This window comes from Sus scrofa, chromosome 14 (genome assembly GCF_054392235.1).
Source record: "Sus scrofa isolate SSC_HxYL_T2T_F1_AM1 chromosome 14, Sscrofa_HxYL_maternal_Yorkshire_Landrace_v2.0, whole genome shotgun sequence".
In the NCBI taxonomy this organism is placed as follows: Eukaryota; Metazoa; Chordata; class Mammalia; order Artiodactyla; family Suidae; genus Sus; species Sus scrofa.
In genome coordinates this window covers 80607757-80623423 of record NC_139396.1, presented here as the reverse complement: position 1 = coordinate 80623423, position 15667 = coordinate 80607757, and the positions used below count along the sequence as shown (strand labels likewise).

The 15667-nt window shown below is 43.4% G+C and overlaps 1 pseudogene; it reads right to left on the bottom strand.

The window, feature by feature from the left end:
* Positions 1–15152: 15152 nt before the first annotated feature.
* LOC146396812 (small nucleolar RNA SNORA70) lies at positions 15153–15262 on the bottom strand (annotated as a pseudogene).
* Between the last annotated feature and the right edge of the window lie 405 nt (positions 15263–15667).

Below are 15667 nucleotides of genomic sequence, written 5' to 3'. Positions count from 1 at the left end.
GTGGGCATGGGCAAAAAAATTAAAAAAACAAATGAGAGATGACTAGTGGCTTCAAATCATTTGTAGGATATCCTTTCCCAATTGAACTATTTTAGTAGCTTGCCCTAAAACCAATTGACTGCATAAGTGTATATCTCTTTCAAATGGATACTATTTACCCATTTTTATGTCATTACCATAAATCTATGTCTTCTAAACAGGTAGTATAAATACTACAATTTTGGTCTTTTTCAAGATTGTTTAGTCTATTTGAGGTCCTTTCATGTACCTGTAAAATTTAAAAGTAGCTTGTCAATTTCTGCAAGATAGCCTACTGGGATGTGACTAAAAATGATTTGATAAGTAGATTTACTGGGGAAATTTTTTATTATTTCTTCCTTAAATTATACATATATATTTGAAAAATGATTGATGGAACCCCTTAATGAGTCCACCTGGTCCTAGAATGTTCTTTGTGGGAAGACTTTTTAAACTATAAATTTAATTGCTTTTGTAGGTATAAGGCTACTTGGATTTTCTACTTTTTCTTGTGTCACTTCTGTTGGGTAATTTTTTTTTAGAAATCTATCTTATTTAAGTTATTTTAAAATGATTTTTATTTTTTCCATTATAGTTGGTTTACAGTGTTCTGTCAATTTCCTACAATACAGCAAAGTGACCCAGTCACACACGCACATATATACCTTCTTTTTTTCACATTATTCTCCATCATGCTCCATCACAAGTGACTACATATAGTTCCCAGTGCTCTACAGCAGGATCTCATTTCTTATCCATTCCAAAAGCAGTAGTTGGCATCTATTAACTGCAGATTCCCAGTCCATCTCACTCCCTTCCCCTTGGCAAACAGAAGTCTGTTCTCCAAGTCCACAAGTTTCTTTTCTGTGGAAATGTTCATTTGTGCTGTATATTAGATTCTGGATATAAGTGATATCATATGGTATTTGTCTTTTATATCACAGAGTGGTTTATAATATCTGTAGACTCTATGGTGATGTCCCTGCTGTCATTCTGATATTCTTTTATTTCTTTTTCCCTTGTCCATTCTAGTTAGGAAGTTATCAGTCACTTCATTAATAATTTTAGCGAACAAACTTTAGCTTTGTTAATCTTTCTCTGTTGGTTTTATGTTAACTATTTCATTGATTTCTTCTCTTTCAAATTTCCTTTTTTTAAAAAAATTACTTTGGTTTAATTTCTTTCCTTCTTGCCTCTAAAGATGGATTCTATACCTTTGATTTGAAGTCTCTCTTCTTCCTAATATAAGCATTTAAAGCTATAAATTTCCCTCTAGCTTCATCCTGAACATTTTGATATGTGCTATCTTTAAGTTCAAACTATTTTCTTATTCCTTTATAATTTTTTCTTTAATGTTAGCTATTTAGTCATTTAATTTCTAAACCTCTTATGGTTTTCTGGGCTTCTTATTTATGACTTTATATTTAATTTCCCTATGGTTTAAAAATATATTCTGCCTACTTTTAATCCTTTCTGGTTTGTTCAAACTGATTTTATGGCTTAATATATGTTCTCTCTTGGTGTTTGTAGCATGTGCACTTGAAAAGAATGTGTTTTCTGGATGCAATATTTCTTAAATACCAATAAGGTAAAGTTGATTGTTCAGTAATTATTCTGGATAGTGGTAAAAGGCCTGTTTTCCCATCTTCCTCTGATACTGGTCCAGGCATCAATGGATGGAGCATGGAGGATGGAGCACTTTGTTGGTACTAAATGAAGGTCCAGGATCTGCACCTGATCTCTACTGACACCAGGTGTAGTCCTGTGAGATCACAAGCTCAGTAGCTCTGAGACCACCCCAGCAGGGATAGAAGACTGGGTTCAGTAACTAAAAAGGAGGAATTAAAAAATTTTCTTCCTAAGAATATATCATGTGAAGAATAGAGGATGGGTCATTAAAGCTTAGGGGTCTTGGAGAAATACCAATATCAGACCGAGAACAGGTGTATTGCTGAACTCACATGCAGCCAGGACTAGTCAAACTTATCTACGGAGCTATTTTGTTGCAGCTGTGTTGACTTAGGTTTTTTTTTTTTTTTTTTTCCCAATAAGAATTCAAAATGGGAAGTAGGGAAAAGGGAACCACACCAGAAGAAAGTTAGAAAATCTTAAAGAATGCATTAAGAGTTGAACCCATCCAGGGGCCAAGAGGAAGATGTAGCTGTGGTCCCCTCTATAGAAGACAGTGCTCATGGGAACCCATGTGCAAGGACCATGTGGCAGGAAAACTCTTAGCAAGATTTATACCTGATTTAAATAAAAACATTCTTATATCCACATGCACAAACAGCTCTATGATTTACTTTCCGTGTACATACATAAAGTTCTGCATTATCAGTTTCTATGGCTTGATAGTAGCCCATTGGAACTATTGAATCATTCCCTACTCTTGTCTCCAATAAGCGCTCTCAAGAGCACTGACCTTTTTTTTTCTTTCTATCACTGCACCCACAGCAAATGGAAGTTCCTGGGCTATGGGTCAAATCGGAGCTGCAGCTGCCAGCCTACGCCACAGCCACAGCAACTACAGATACTTAACCCCCAGAGCAAGGCCAGCATTCAAACCGGCATCCTCACGGACTCTATGTCAGGTTCTTAACTCTGAGCCACAACAGGAACTCTTAGTATTGTCTTTTAACAAAGTTTTACAATTATGGGTAATATTACAAAGTTCCAGGAAGAAAAAGGATCCAGAAAACAGGCTGAATCATGAATGAAGGGATCAGCATGAATGCGCCAAATCAAAATTTCTAGGGCATAAGTTAAACAGCTTTGCCATTTAGAGAAGAATACAGACCAGGGAGGAAAAGTCTCTGAGTTTACATTAATTTTGGAATTAAGTAAACTGTGCTTGCTTGACGTCCCCATGGTAACCATTTCAGAAGTGGCTCATTGTCTAACCGTGAAGCCTAGCTCAACTCAGAATCACGGGCCAAGAGTTTTCTGTAGAAGTGGTGGACACGAAAGGGGGAGGCGACTCGCCCCACTGTGGACTCTCTCATCCTCCTCTCAGCAGTCTTTAATCCCCATATTTCAGAATTTTATTTTCATCAGAGTCTGCCACTCTCGTACCCCACTCTCTTTAAGTACCCATTAGTAGGGTGATTCTTGATCAGTGTCATAAAGTAACTTATCAGTCATGCCAAGTAGATGACCTACATTTAAAATGAATTTACAAGGTCAATCTCTATTCATAATGGAAAAATCAGACACAACTTAGAATAGATTTACAAGGAGATCCTGCTGAATAGCATTGAGAACTATGTCTAGATACTCATGTTGCAACAGAAGAAAGGGTGGGGGAAAAACTGTAATTGTAATGTATACATGTAAGGATAACCTGACCCCCTTGCTGTACAGTGGGAAAATAAAAAAAAAAAAAAAAAAGAAAAATTGGAAAGTACAATAAGCAAAAAGAAAGTTCCACCATTTAGTAGTAAATTTTCACATCTCCATAATGTGAGGTCTCTTTCTAAGCAGACCTGGAGGGGTTGTGCTTCTGTAACTTTCTTTTGGACAAAAGAAACCTTGAATGTTTTTCCGCGTCAATAAATGGAGATCCCCATAGTCATCATCTTCTGTGCTTACACAGCATGCTAATGAATGGAGGCACCATACTCTATGTAACCAAAGTCCTCTTTTTTTTTTTTTTTTTGGTCTTTTTGCCTTTTCTAGGGCCGCTCCCCTGGCATATCGAGGTTCCCAGGCTAGGGGTCTAATCGGAGCCATAGCCACCAGCCTACCCCAGAGCCACAGCAATGTGGGATCCGAGCTGCGTCTGCGGCCTATACCACAGCTCACGGCAACGCTGGATCCTTAACCCACTGAGGAAGGCCAGGGATCGAACCTGCAACTTCATGGTTCCTAGTCAGATCTGTTAACCACGGAGCCACGACGGGAACTCCCTCTTTTATCGTCTAAGGGAGCTACTTGATGCCAGCTTTTAAACAAATCTTGCTAAATGACTATAAAACCTTAAAGAATGAATCTCTGTAGATGCAAACTATTGCTTTGGAATGGATAAGCAATGAGATCCTGTTGTATAACACTGGGAACTATATCTAGTCACTTATGATGGAGCATGATGGAGGATAATGCAAGAAAAAGAAAGTATATATGTATACATATGTGTGTGACTGGGTCACTTTGCTGTATAGTATAAAACTGACAGAACACTGTAAACCAACTATAATAGAAAAAATAAAAATCATTAAATAAAATAAAATTTGCAATTATAACAAAACTGGAAAAAAAAAAAAAAAGAATGAGCGGTAATGAACCTGACTAGTATACACGAGGATTCAGGTTCAATCCTTGGCCTTGCTTAGTGGGTTAAGCATCCAGCATTGCACACAAGCTGAGCTGTAGGTCACAGATATGGCTTGGATCCCGTGTTGCTGTGGCTGCGACTGTGGCTGGCAGCCGTAGGACCTCTGATTCTACCCCTGGCCTGGGAATTTTTGCAAGCTGCAGGCACATACCAAATAAATAAATAAATAAACCCCAAACAAACAAAAAGAAATGCACCTAAAGGCAGGCTCTTGTCTCCTCTGTCCTGGATCCTCCACAGAAATGGGGCGGGGGGCGGGTTAACGTGACTCACCTGCTGATGCACTAAAAAGGCGAGAGATTTTGAGCTGATGTATTCGATGAAAAGTGCAAACTACAGATGGACCAAAAGTCATCATCTACTTTACATAGGCTATCAAAACACTGAGCTGCAGCTTTCCATGGAGAGAAGAGAAAGAGAGTGGCGGAGGGGCGGCGAGAGAGCCTCCTGAGATGTTTGGATGTGGGGTCCTTCTCTGGATCCTTCTATCCTGGAAGAGATGGGCCAGCCCTCCCACCGTCACCCCAGCCTGACCTGATGTCACAAGTTCGTGAGCACTTGTTCAATTTCCCAGTAACCTGTGTTTCATCCAAGGTAGCATGGAATAAAGGCTTCAGTCCAGATTCTCAATCCATCACCTGTGAAATGGGGATACCAATCCCCACCATACAGAACTGTTAAAGGGATTAAACATTAACAGCAACCAGTGGGATTCATTGCCTTCCCTGCTCTGGCTTTGTACACACATGACTTCATTCGAACACACGCCAAGCCTGCATGCAGTAGGTACAGCATCCAAGCTCCTGAACAAAGGAGAAAACCAAGTCAGAGGGGGCATCTGACTTAGCAGAGGTCACACAACAGGTTGCAGGTTGGGGAGCAGTTACAGTTTCACCCCAGACCCCCTACCTCCCAAGTCCTTGCACTCAGGAAGATAAGGCACATCTCCCACATGAATTCACAGTGGAGACTAACTAACAGCAGGAGCGCCCTTTCGCCTCCAGTGCCCTTACCCTTCAAACCCTGGCTTCAAACATCAGGACCAAACTTCAGATGGACTGTCTGCAGATTGAGGTGCTTGAGGAACAGGAGACTGAGAGGAAGGGAGCCCTCGTGGGACCACTGCCTGTGCTTTTTCCAAACTGTTACCCTTCCACAAACGTCTTCCCCTTTGGTTAGTTATTAAGGGGTTATTTTTCTATCCTTTTGCAAAGACAGATCTTCTGTGCCTGAATCTCCTTAAAGACTATGGTCCTTCTACTGAGGAATTCCCAGGAACCCTGTACCGTCCCTTCTCTGCTTGTATTTAGAAGTTCTTTTCACTTAGACTCCACTGAAATTATCCAAACTTACCTTAACCACTGGAGTACACTCCTGTCCCCTCATGGTCCCTGCGCCCTGTATTCTCATTTCATCTCTAGGCCAGAACTGCCAAAAGAACAAGCAAGAAGCTGTAATTTTAAAATTTCCAGGGAGTTCCCGTTGTGACTCAGCAGTAATAAACTTGACTAGTATCCATGAGGATGTGGGTTTGATCCCTGGTCTCGCTCAGTGGGTTAAGGATCTGGTGCTGCCATGAGCTGTGGTGTAGGTCACAGACGCTGCTCAGATCCCACATTGCTGTGGTTGTGGTGTAGGTCGGCAGCTACAGCTCTGATTTGACCTGTAGCCTGGGAACTTCCATATGCTGTGGGTTCAGCCTTAAAAAAATAAATAAATATACAAAATAAATAAAATAAAAATTTCCAGTAGCCACTTTTAAAGAAAGTGAAAAGAAATAGGTGATGGCTGTAAGTCAAATCATTATGCCTTACATCTTAAATGTATCCAGTATTAAATGTCAATCCCATCTCAATAAAACTTGGGAAAAAAGAAATGGATAAAATGAGTTGTAAGAATCTATTTAGCTCCGTATATCCAATCTGTTCTCCTTCCAAGATGTAATCATATAAAATTATTCATGGTATGTTTCACATTGTTTTTTCATGTTAAGTCTTTGAAACTCGGTGGGGTTTTTTTTGTTTGTTTGTTTTGGTTTTGGTTTTTAGTTTTTTGGTTTTTTGGCCATGCCAGCAACAAGCCAAAATTCCCAGGCCAGAGATGGAACTTATGCCACAGCAGTGACCGGAGCCACAGCAGTAACAATGCCGGACCAAGTTCATGATCACTCCTCTGGGCTTCTCCTGCTCTCACCTCTTCCCCATATCATCCCACCCCATCCACTCTCCTCCACTGTCTCCTGCCTTCAACCACATGTCACCATATTCTTTTGATTTTCTTCTTCCTCCTCTGCCACTTCTTGGCATGCTATAAGGTCTTCTAGTTTTCTGCCATCTTGTATATATTTCCCTTCCAATTCTGATGGATCCCTCTCCATAATACTCCCCCACCCCTTTTTTTGTCTTTTTGGGGCTGCACCCATGACATATGAAATTTCCAGGCTAGGGGTAAAATTGGAGCTGCAGCTGCTGGCCTACACCACAGCCACAGCAACACCAGATCCAAGCTGCATCTGTGACCTACACCACAACTTGTGGCAACACAGGATCCTTAACTCACTGAGCGAAGCCAGGGATTGAACCTGCATCCTCAAAAACACAAAGTCAGGTGCTTAACCTGCTGAGACACAATGGGAACTCGTCATCCCCACAATTCTTTTCTCACTCCATAGCCTCTGCTTGGACAACCTCATCAATCCCTTGGAACTCAGACATGAGAAATAAACTGAGTGTTCCCCCATCTTTGGCTCTAGCCCAGATTTCTCCCTAAATGTCAGGTCAGAAAACACAATCTGGACCTGACCTCTCTTTGGATTTGTCAATCTAGCCTGGAAACACACATGCACAGAAGCACAGAGCAAGCCTGTCCTTCCCTTCATCTTTCCCAAATCAATAAATGACATGAGCCACACTGCTGCTTTGTCAGGACCCAGCACCACCTCTGATTCCTTCTTCCCTCCCTTCCCAGGGCATCAGCCGCTCATGGATGCTCATCCTAGTCCCGCCTCTCTCTCCACCTCCTGGCAGCTGTGCTGGTCCAAACCAATGACACTTCCTCTGGACTTTCACCTCCTGACCACTCTCTTGGTTTCAAGTTCAAAATCCTGACCATGACCCTTATAATCCAGCCCCCAAGCTCCTCCTTTTTTTTTTTTTTTTTTTTTTTTTTGACTGCACCTGCGTCATATGGAAGTTCTTGGGCCAGGGATTGAATCCAGGCTACAGCCTAACCTACACCACAGCTGCGGCAAGGCCAAATCCTTAACCCACTTCGCTGGGCTAGGTTTCCAACCCATGCCTCTTCAGGGACCAGAGCTACTGCAGAAATGATGCTGGATCCTTAACCTGCTGCAGCACAGTGGACATGCCCCCTGAGCCTTGCCTCAATTCATCTCTTCCTTTTCTTCTCTCAGAGCACTGCAAGCCTGTAGTCTTTCTTATTAACACATTGTTATAGCTTAATTCATGATAGAAGAGAATCCTCCTAATTTTATTTTATTTTTTTAATTTTTATTTATTTACTTTGTCTTTTTAGGCCCGCACCCTCAGCATATGGACGTTTCCAGAGTAGGGGTCAAATCAGAGCTATAGCTCCTGGCCTACATTGCAGCCGCAGAAATGCCAGATAAGGATTTGAGCAAGGCCGAGGATCGAACCCATGTCCTTATTTGGATTTGCTACTGTTGGACCACGACAGGAACTCCTCCTCCTGATTTTAAAATGGTAGAAATTCATTGCTTCCTAGAAAATCCCAGTGCCTCGTCCTCAGAATCGACAACAGGGCCCCGCTCAATCTCAGACTGGCTTTTACATGCTCCAGGGTGAGACAGAGAGGGTAGAAATAAAAGTGGAAGAGATTTATTTTCACTTTTAAAAATTTATTTTACTGCAGTATAATTGATTTACAATATTGTGTTCATTTCTACCATAGGATCGTGGAGATTCTACATGCATTTCCAACATTTGGGGCTGGATTACATTTCATTATTCCTCATTTTAACTGTCTACATTTTTTTTTTTCCCCACAGGCATACTCTCTGGCCTGTTTTTATGTCTTCTCACGTTTTCGACCAGGAAGTTCTTTCTTAATTCCTAACTGGAGTCCTTCTGCTTTAGTTCAGGCTTGCTGACCCATGTCCGGGCAGGCTCTGTAGGCATGCCCAGCCCTGGGAAGAATCCTATAGCAAGACAAAGACTGTTTCAAAGCAGCAGGACCCCAGTGGTGCCCAGGAACCAGAGCGTCTTCTTTTCTCCCCCTGAATCTGACTGCTGGACAAGAGGCTGTAGCTTCTGAGCCCGTCACCCCCACCCTGGAATTGCTCAGCTGCTCACAAAGAGTCTCAGTGTCACCCGCCCTCCCACCCTGGCAAGCCGTGCAGTGCCCACGCTGACTCAGGGTCAGTGCTCCAGACCGTGAGGGATGCCTTCTGCGAGCCAGGGAATGAGAGCTCGGGGTTCCCGCCATCTCCCTAGAGGTAGACATGCCTTCCCTCCCTCCCCAGGGCAGGTGGCTCTCTGGATGTTTCCCAGGAGGGACCCCCTCCCCTTTCTCTCCTGAGATTGCTGACATTGACATGTTGTTCTTAAGGATCCGATCCTCCCTGTCTTTGCCCAAAAAAGAAAATAATAGAAGTGAGAGGATGTGTGTGCACGCACGTGTCTGTACAAGGCAGATGGGGGCACATCTATCCATCTGCATGGACTGAATTTCCATATAGCCCTTCATGTTGGGTATAAAAGTCATCAGCCAATTCACATATTTTCGCAAGATCTTTTTTTATCCATAAATAAAAAAATGCTTGTAATATTTCTTGAAAATATAGAAACTTTTTGTGCCTGAAAAATAATAGAGGCTCAAGTGATATTATTGAGGGGATAACATTGTAAATTAAAGACAACAATTTGGAGTTTCCTCTGTGGCAATGTGGGTTAGGACTCCAACTGCAGTGGTTCAGGTTGCTGCAGGGACATGGGTTCGATCCCTGGCCTGGTGCAGTGGGTTAGGGATCCAGCATTACCACAGCAGTGGCATAGGTAGGTTGTAGCTGCAGTTCAGCTTCGATCCTTGGCCCTGGGAACTTCCATACACTGGGGTTTAGTCATTAAAATGAAAAACATAAAAACAAGTGCTTCCTCCTGTTCTCCTGCAGTGAAGGGGATACCTCCCTCTTGGACCTGCATGTCTGGGGTTCAGAGTGAGCGTTTGCCAGGCTGTCTTGGACCCTCCTGCCATTCGTCTTCTTCTTCTTCTTCTTTTTTTTTTTTTTCTTTTAAGGCCACACCCACAGCATACGGAGTTTCCCAGGCTAGGAGTCCAATCTGAGCTGCAGCTGCCGGCCTACACCACAGCCACAGCAATGCCAGATCTGAGTGGGGTTCGAAACCTACACCACAGCTCGCAGAAACACTGGATCCATAATCCACTGAGTGATGCCAGAGATTGAACCGGCATCCTCATGGATGCTAGTTGGGTTCATTAATCGCTGAGCTAAGACAGGAACTCCTGCCATTCTTAAAAATATTTATAAACTCTGGAGAGCCTCATTTCCTTTTCTTAAGGAATTTCTGTTTACTTGAATTTTAGAGAAAATTTTGATTGCGAAGGTTCTTGGTCTAATTTTATCTTTGCACTGTTTAGGGCAAAGGATACCAAATCTGCATTTTTCAAATGATAGGGTAGAGACAGGAGGGTCTGTCTGGGAAAATCAAATGAGCAGGTTGGGTAGTTACACCCCCTGGGCATTCTGTTTTGCTTAAAGAATATGAGAAGGCAGGTTTTTTTTTTTTGGTCTTTTTGCCATTTCTAGGGCAGCTCCTGTGGCATATGGAGGTTCCCAGGCTAGGGGTATAATCAGAGCCATAGCCACCAGCCTACCCCAGAGCCACAGCAATGCCAGATCCGAGCCACTTCTGCAACCTACACCACAGCTCACGGCAACGCCGGATCCTTAACCCACTGAGTGAGGCCAGGGATCGAACCTGCAACCTCATGGTTCCTAGTCAGATTCGTTAACCACTGAGCCATGACGGGAACTCCAGAAGACAGTTTTAATCTGGTGCAGACATAAAACACAGCAAAGGTGGGGCAAAGATGCCACTGTAGGCCACCCCCAGTGAGGGGGTTTATGGTATAAAAGGACAGGTTTGGGGTGTTTAAGAGAGGCTGCGTGGTGGAGGAGGGGCTGTGGAGGACAGACATTATAGTTTGAGTGTTTTTTCCCTTTGAAGTCTGAGACTTGTGGTTTTGTGTGGATGGAATTGCAGACTTCCTCTAAATACATTTGGGGACGTAAGAGCTATTTAAGAAGGAGAAACAGATAAGGATTACCTGTAGGACGTCATGGTTTGCACTGATTCATAAGCAGATCCAGAAAGACCAAAGAATTTGGAGTTCCCATTGTGGGTCAGCGGGTTGCAAAGGTGACGAGTATCCATGAGGATGCGGGTTTGATCCCTGGGTTAAGGGATCACTCGCTTAGTGGGTTAAGGATCTGGCGAGGCTGTGGCTGTGGCATAGGCCAGTAGCTGCAGCTCCAATGGGACCCCTAGCCTGGGAACCTCCATGCCTGTGGGTGCAGCCCTAAATGCAAAATAAATAAATAATAAAAATAAATTTTAAAAGACCAAAAACATACAGTGCCCACTTCCATTTTTCTCTCTCCGACCCCAAATTTGGGTCAGGAGGTGAAAACACAGAGGGTGGAGGAGACTCATGTTTTGCATCAGGGTACTGGCACCCCTGCCCCCATCCTGTGACACCCCCTCCCACCCAAAGGTCAGTACCAGGAGGCTCCCCCATCGGGTCCCTGAGCTGTCATTTTTGCCTTCCTCGGGGTGACATTGTATGCTTATAAATTTCCATTAATCAACAAAGTCGGTTGGAGTTTTACATGTCCCCGCTCCAGGCTGGAAGCTTCATGCTGAAGACAAAACTTAAAAGACCATTTTGATGTCTTATTACTTCCACTAGTTTTCAGAAATCACAGTTGCCAGAAATGTACCGGTTTCCAGCTGTTTTCTTTCAGTCTGGTTCACAGGCCACACGGCATTAAAAATTCAAGTTCCATAAAGATGGCTTCACAGCATTGTCCTGTCTCATATTTTAACAAGGATAAAATACGAAATTTGAGCTGGGAGCAATATTACAATTTTGATATCATCGGCTCGGCACATATGGTTTTACCTCCCGCGTCTTCCCTTTCCCTCCGAGGAAGTTTTCTTAAAGATTTTTCAGCAGGCAGATTTATTACTTGTCATGATTCGGGGATTATCTGCTGGACAGTCTTGCTATATTTTTCTGATACCAGCCACTAAAAAGAGCAGATCATTTGGCTTGAAGGGACGCAACCTGCATTGTAATCGCCTCCATCCTGTGAACACCACCCATAGTAACACAAGTGTAATTCCTGCCACTAATTGAAAGCCTCTCTGTTCATGGAGCTAATATAGAAATATCAGAGGGTTGACTGTCTTTGGAGGCTATTTTTCAGCAGATGCTTTGTGGGTGTGAGGGGATTAGCAGAGTTCTCTAGTCCAATAAACTGTTATCTCCAAAGACTATTTCTGATGGGGCGTCCCAGTGACATGTGTCATGTTTTAATTTTAATACAAAGGACATTCTGAAAAGTGCCTTCTGTCCCATGGAGACAGATCAAGGCCCTGATGCCAGAGACCGTTTGACACCTTTATCGTCATTTTTCAGTTATCTGCATCTTCCTCCCCAGTCCTCCCCCTTCTCCCCCACTATTTTCTCCATTTCCTCCTTTTATTCTCTCTCCTCTCTCATTCTCTTTCCCTTCATTCTTCCATTTAATCCTAGTTCCATTTCCCTTTATATTTTCCTTTCACTCTTTTTGTTTTAATCCTCTTCACCTTAGAAGTTCAAGGAGAATCTAGCATTACATGATGGCAGAGTAGTTCCTCCCCCCGCCCCCCTTTTTCTTGTCTTTTTAGGTCTGCACCTGCAGGGTTTGCAGGCTAGGGGTCGAATTGGAGCTGTAGCTGCCGGCCTACACCACAGCCATAGCAACACAGGATCCGAGCCTTGTCTGTGACCTACACCACAGCTCATGGCAACGCTGGATCCTTAAGCCACTGAGCAAGGCCAGGGATCGAACCCTTGTCCTCATGGATGCTAGTCTGGTTTGTTAACTGCTGAGCCACGACGGGAACTCCTTTCTTATTTTTGTCTTAGGGTGGCACCCTTGGCATATGGAAGTTCCCAGGCTAGGGGTTGAATCAGAGCTGCAGCTGCCGGCCTATATCACAGCCATACAACATGGGATCCAAGCCACATCTGCGACCTATACCATAGCTCACGGCAACACTGGATCCTTAACCCACTGAACAAGGCCAGGAATTGAGCCCGAGTCCTCATGGATACTAGTCGGGTTCATTACCACTGAGCCACGAGGAGAACTCCTTAGTTTCCCATTTTAATAAGCATCTTTATTTCTACTATAGGACATTGCATTGCAGAGATTCTACATCAGTTGTTATGTCTGCATATGAAATACTTCTAACAAGACCCTAGTTAGACTCTAAGGATGGCAAAAGCAAAGCTTTGTTAAGCACATAACATTCACAAGTTTAAGAACATGATCCACCCATTAGCACAATTAACTTTTTAGAAACCCCATACAAACCAGAGATGGGCTCATTACCTTGCATTCTGATTTTCTTTAAGGCAAAGTTCTCAAAGGTCTTACAACATTTATAGCTGTTACAATTATTATTGAAAAAATGATGTAAGTTAAGCTATGCAAAATTCTTTATCATTTAGTAATTTAACTCTGTAATACTATAGTCTCTTAAAATAATACACATGTTTGGATTTTTACCATGTCCATTTGCTGCTGTGTCTTCTTATCTTTCAAAGTAATGACTAGTAAAATCTTGATCAGAGAAACCAAATGGTTAGAGATAAACTCAGTAGAAAAGAATAAAAGAAGCAGTGTCACTTTGTCCAAAGAGAAAGCATATAAAATATCTTTCTTTTTTTTTCTTTTTAGGGCCACACCCTTGGCATATGGAAGTTCCCAGGCTAGAGATGGAATCAGAGCTGCAGCTTCCAGCCTACACCACAGCCATAGCAACACCAGATTCGAGCCGCATCTGCAACCTACACTGCAGCTTGAGGCGTCGCCAGATCCTTAACCCACTGAGCGAGGTCAGTGATCGAACCTGCATCTTCAGGGAGACAATGTCGGGTCCTTAACCTGCTGAGCCACAATGGGAACTCTGTGTATGAAATATCTTCATGACAGTTTCAATCCAGCAAATGTTTATTGAGACTCCACCATGAGTCCAGTCTGTGGGGCTGATGGATACATCAGTGAATTGCATTCAGTTTCCATCCTTGATGAGCCCAGTCCAGGGTGGTGGTATGGCCTGAACTGGCAACAGATTAGTATTTAAGATGCCTTTAATTCCCACCAGTGTAGCTTAGAACCCTACTAGGTGCCCGTGGATGGGAATCAGGTGAGAAGCGATGTGCAGTGACAGCCCCCAATCCTCCCCAAGTCCTCTTGCGACCAAAGGCGTTCCCCTGGAACGCTGGTCTGGGCTTCCGAGTGACACTGCCTTTGTGATACTGCACAATTTCACTCGCCCATCTCCACCTTCCCAGGGTCAACATGCAACGCCAAACAATGTTCACAAGGAGCTTTCCTACGGTTCACAATTTGCTGAAAATTATGCCATATTTGGGCTCTTTCTGGTACCATTTGTCATCATTGGTTTCCTATCGTTTTTCATGCCAGTCTGATGCTGGCCCATTTCTTCTTAACAAATGGCAACTTGATTCTCATTTCTCTATAACCACAGATCTCTTTCCACCACCACCCCCCTTTCTCGAGGCTTTTATGATCTTGTTTTTATCTCTGTGTCCTGGGATTTCACAGCGATGTTTCTAGATGTGGCTCTTTTTCATTTCTACGGCTTTCATTTGGGAAATGTATGTCTCTCTTCAGCTTAGGGACTTTGCTTGTGTTCTTTTCTTGATAATGTATCTGTGTTTGTGGTTATCTCTTTCTGGAACTATTTGTAGTAGAATGCTGGACCCTCTCCAAATCTCTTCATCTTTTTTCTTATTTGTCTCATCTCTTGATTGTTTGGCTGTACGTCCTGGGAGATTACTTTGACTTTATTTTCCAACCTTTGTTAGCCATTGATTTTTGTTAAATACTAAGCCCTCTTTCTAATTCTCTAATTCCCTTCCCCGCCTCATTTTGTGGGTGCTGTAACTTACTGAATCTCCCAGAATTACATTTATCATGAAATTATTTTTATATTCTCCACATTAGACCATTTCTTCCAAGGTCAGGTTCTTATTGTTTTTATTTTTTTTATTTGGCTCTTCTGCTGCTTTTTTCGGGGGGGGGGGGGAGGAAGACAGGAAAGTAGGATTTATTGTTGGGCATAAGGAGGGGAAAGTGCCCAAAGGGTCTCCTGAGGGCAGGGCCTGCCATTTGTCCAGGGGGCCATGATTAGGGTAGTATTTGACCCCATAGCCATCTGGGATAAGACTTTTCTGCCACTATATTTTCAAATTCATTTGCCTTGACCTTAGTAAATCCCTGATTCCTGGAGACGTGGATCTTCTGGCAGCCAGGGAACGTGAACTTGGCCCTGCATAGGACCTCAATCATGTGCTCCTTATTCTATAGCTTGGAGCAGATGGACATTATGACTCGGTCAGTGTGGACCCTGGCTACCGAGCCCTGGGGCTTTCCAAAGGCACTGCACATACCTGTCTGGAGCCTAGACTGGGGACAGCAGGGCAGTCATGATCGTCCACTGGAAAGGGCTGTTGCCAAGGTCCCTTAGGGTGACCTATACAGGCAGCAGACTGCATACACTACCGAGGAGGCTGCTATTTGCAGCCATTGCACTTGATACTCTTATTATAATCCAGAGTCTCCTTGGCTACCTTGTGATCCTGAGTCATCTAGTGTTTCTGTCCTTCTCAGGACTAAAGAAAGAGTGCGCTGACCAATGGCTCTGTGCATATGGCCAGCCAGAGAGCCACAACCCCAGAGATTGCATGCCCACAGCTTTCCTTGGCTTCCAGGCTTCCCCTGCAGGGATTCAGAGAGGGGAACACAGTGAGTCCTTCCTTCCTTTCCTTAGTCTTTGGTGGGGTCCTCCCAGAGGCACACTCCAGGCCAGAATTTGTGACCAATGCAACTGCTTTATAAAGAAAGTGCTGGAGTTCCCTTGTGGTGCAGTGGGTTAAGGATCTGGTGTTGTCACCGCTGTGGCTCAGGTTGCTGCTGCGGCATGGATTCAATCCCGGATGGGGAGCTTCCACATGCCAAGG